The sequence below is a fragment of the Stegostoma tigrinum genome, chromosome 8, assembly GCF_030684315.1.
Source record: "Stegostoma tigrinum isolate sSteTig4 chromosome 8, sSteTig4.hap1, whole genome shotgun sequence".
NCBI lineage: Eukaryota > Metazoa > Chordata > Chondrichthyes > Orectolobiformes > Stegostomatidae > Stegostoma > Stegostoma tigrinum.
This window is the reverse complement of record NC_081361.1, coordinates 21,006,381-21,010,313: the sequence shown is the minus strand read 5'-3', so window position 1 is coordinate 21,010,313 and position 3,933 is coordinate 21,006,381. Positions and strand designations below refer to the sequence as shown.

The window sequence follows — 3,933 nt, the reverse complement described above, 5'->3', positions numbered from 1 at the left end:
TTTGTCATGCTGTTTGCCCAGTCATTTTGTTCCTGAATTTTACAAAGTAACAAAATAATTTGTTAGTTATAAACATTTTGATGTCACTTGACCAAACTAGTGTGTCCAGGACAGTAAGGAGGCAAGATGCAAGTTTTCTGTTGAATCATTCTTAATATTAAATCAAAGCAGTTTGAAGCTGGTACTTGAAGAGGACGAAATGCAGCATTCATGTTGGGTTGTTAACAATTTGACAGACACTCCGTTTTTCATACTGCTGAAAGTTCTAGTTGCGGTTGACGATGTTTTTGCATTGCTGTCCATCTGCTGGCTCCAGAATTTCTGCGGTGCTGCTGTCACACCTTGTTTATTATGTTTGCTATTGGTGCACAGTGCAGAATTCCAAATTACTTTTCATATCTGGCTTGAATCTAAAAGTAGATTTGTTTTTAATAATCAAAAACGTGTGTTGTGCAGGATGATTGCTTTTGTGGTGTCAATTTCTGTAAATATACATGGGAAAATCTGAGTTCAAGATTGGACAGTTGTTTAACTTCCATAATGCTGTCTCCCAGATTGTACAGTGAATATCGATGCATGGTTCGTTAATCTTTAAGCATATTACACAGATGTTCTCTGGCAATATGGCTTGCTAAGCTTTACTTTATATGGGTGTGTCATTCGCAAGGCCACCATATCAACACTTACTGTCGATCCTTAATTGACACTGAGTGCAGTGATAAGATACCACCTTGATATACCATAGCGTATTTTCTGAAAATACTTCCCCAAATGTGACTGTCTGGTGAATTTCACCTGAGTGAGCCAGCAATCATCATTTTCACTGTTGTGTTTTTAAATCTCAGAAAATATAATTTGAAACCTCATTTTAAATGCAGTTTGAAGCAGCAACTTCACCATGTCCAACAATTTGATTTGCACACTTGGATGGGAATCTGAAATAGTTGCCAAGTGATTGTTTTATGGGTTAAACATTGATACTAGTTTTGTGATAAACTATTGTGCGTGGGATAAATTGTAATATCACTTCCAAATATCATTGCCTGGCTATCACCTCTTGAGTTTGAATTGGCCAAATGTTGACATAAGGCTTTAGTGTTGTAAAATGTTTTTACAATAAAAGCTTGAGTTTTGAAATCTCTTCTGTTATCTCATTTGATATTATGGGAGATATAGATTAGATGCAGTGAATGAATAGCTGGTTTTCTATGTACATTTTCAGGATGGAGCTTCAAAATTTGCCGCCCTCAACAGCACCTTGAAAGAGAACAAAATACTGACACACAAAACACTGAAAGTAACAAAGAAGAAGGTAATCATCCCTTTATGTTTAATATTGGAATGAAACGTTCTCAAGTTGAAGCAGTTAATCTTGAAGCTTTACAAGTAAATCTGATTTATCTTTCCATAATGGTGTATCTTTGTTATAACTATGCTGTAAAGCAGTTCTCCGGGTAACTAAAGGGAAGTTATCAGCATTGCTGCTACTTAAGCCATTGAACATGTTTGGTTATATGTTTGAAGCTATAACCATGCTGCTTGTTGCATATCTATCAGTGTGTTGGGTTGTGGGTAGAATATTTCTACATTGAACGGAAGTAAATCTGCGAGGCCAGGCAGGTACGCACAAACATTTCCCATGGTCTGATGGATAAATACAACAGTCAATACAGTGTGGAGCTGAAGGAACTCAGCAGGTCAGGCAGCATGAGAGGAGCAAGAAAATCAACGTGTCAGGTCAGGACCACACTGTATTGACTCTGACTCCAACATTTGCAGTTCTTGCTGTCTTTGAGAGATGGTTAGCATCACTGGTGGTCCAGTGGTTAGGATTCGGCGCTTTCACCGCTGCGGCCTGGGTTCGATTCCCGGTCAGTGCAGCACATTTTGGGGTGGCTCAGTGGCTCAGTGGTTAGCATTGCGGCCTCACAGTGCCGGGGACCCAGGTTCGAATCCAACCTCGGGTGACTGTCTGTGTGGAGTTTGCATATTCTCCCCGTGTGTGCATGGTTTTCCTCCCGGTGCTCTGGTTTCCTCCCACAGTCCAAAGATGTGCAGGCTAGGTGGGTTGGCCATGCTGAATTGCTGGTTGTGTTCAGGGGTGTGTGAGCTGTAGGGGATGGTTCTGGGTGGGATGTTTCAAGTGGCGGTGTGAAATTGGTGAGCCGAAGGGCCTGTTTCTACACTGTGGGTAATGGAATTTAATCTCAATACAACATCTTGGCTGAAGCATTGAAATATGCCGACGCTCACAAAGGCAGAGATTCAGGTACTCATCTGGTGTTCCCTTTTTGTGTAGCAAAGGAAGAACTAAACCCGGGTTACACAATAACTCGGTTAGCCATCATGAATGAGGCAACATGACGAGAATTTTTTCAGCACTGCCCCTTGTGTCTGCGCTGGTCATAAAGCACCCACCTATTCTGATCCCATTTTGTAGAACTTAGCCCATCGCCTTCTAGGTATTCTTCATCAACATGTTCTGAACACATGATGACACTTGTCTGGCAGAGGTGGAACTCAAACTCAGATTTCTGGCTCAGCGGTAGGGACGCTACCACTGAACCACAAGAACCCTTTATAGAGCTCTGATGAAGGGTCACCAGACCCAAAACATTAACACAGTTTTCTTCTTCACAAATGCTCCCAGAGCAGCTGAGCTTTTCCAGCAACTTTGTTTTTCTACCCCTTTAAAGAATTTGCATTTATTGGCGTTTTTGTCAACCCATTCAGCCAAGCTTATGACTCCATTCTGTAGGAGGTTGGACTGAACTGGGATCCCCTGCCTCAACGGTAGGTATCATTCCTACAAAATTCCACAACCCCTACCCCCACCCAGGAGTTTTGATGGCAATGGCGTTTCAAGAGTTCATCAAAATTGTTCTTCAGTGTCTCAAGGGTTCCTGCCTGGACCACCCTTTTAGGCAGTGCGTTCCTGAAACCCACCACTTCTGGGTGAAAAGTTTTTGAACAAATCCCCTCAAAATAGCCTGCTTGTTGTATTAAAACTGTAAGCCCTGATATTGATAGACAGGGAATAAAGTTTTTCCTAACGCTTAGCCAAATCCCTCAGAACTCTTTGAACCTCAACCAGGTTCCTCCTCAGTGTCTTTGTTGCAGTGAAGATTGTCCCAGCTTATTTAGCCCCTTTCTATAACTGAAATGTTCCCGCCCGAGCTGTATTAGTCAATTGGAATCAAAATTAGCTTTTGGCAGGAAGTAAGCGTGACTTTTGAAGAACATTTCTGCAACTTGAAGCTTTCATTCGGCAGTGTAGCACAGGGTAGAGTGATAGTTCTTGCTGTGTGTACTTTAATGCTCCAGACACAAAAGATACAAGTATGAACATCAGGCTCACAGATGACACAAGAATTGGAGGTGTGGTAAATAGCAAAATGCTTTCGTCTCTTGGCACACCGTGTTCTAACTGTGGCTCAACTAATTTTATTTACGTCCGCTCTTATATTCAGGCAAGTATCCAATATGGTGCTTTTACCACCTTATCCACAGGTCCTCCTGCCTTCAAGAATATGCTTATGCGCACAGCAAGGTCCTCGTGATTCTCTGTACATTCTAAAACTTCCATTTAACATGTCTTGTCCTGACTTATTTGTCCTCCCAAAACGCTTCGCCTGACACTTTTCAGGAGAGAATTGTATTTGCCTCTTTTCAGGCCTTCTAACCAGCCCATGTGTGTAATCCTGGAGACTAAGGCTTTTTGCTGTTTACCACATCGCCAATTCTTGTGGCACCTGTGAACCTGCTGTTCACACTTGTAGCTTTTGTGCCTTGAAAATTCATGTACACACAACAAGAACCATCACTTTATGCTGTGGTATGCTGCTGGATGAATGCTTCAAGTTGCAAAAATGCTCTTCAAAAATCACACATACTTCCAGTCGCAAAGTCAGTTTTGGTTCCAGTTTGCCAATT

General features: G+C 41.8%; 1 non-coding gene across 1 annotated transcript; it reads left to right on the top strand.

Annotated features, from left to right (window-relative positions):
• The first annotated feature begins 1,805 nt into the window (after window positions 1–1,805).
• Window positions 1,806–1,880, top strand: trnae-uuc (transfer RNA glutamic acid (anticodon UUC)). The gene has a single exon. It is a non-coding gene; the product is annotated as a tRNA-Glu (tRNA).
• Window positions 1,881–3,933: the final 2,053 nt, after the last annotated feature.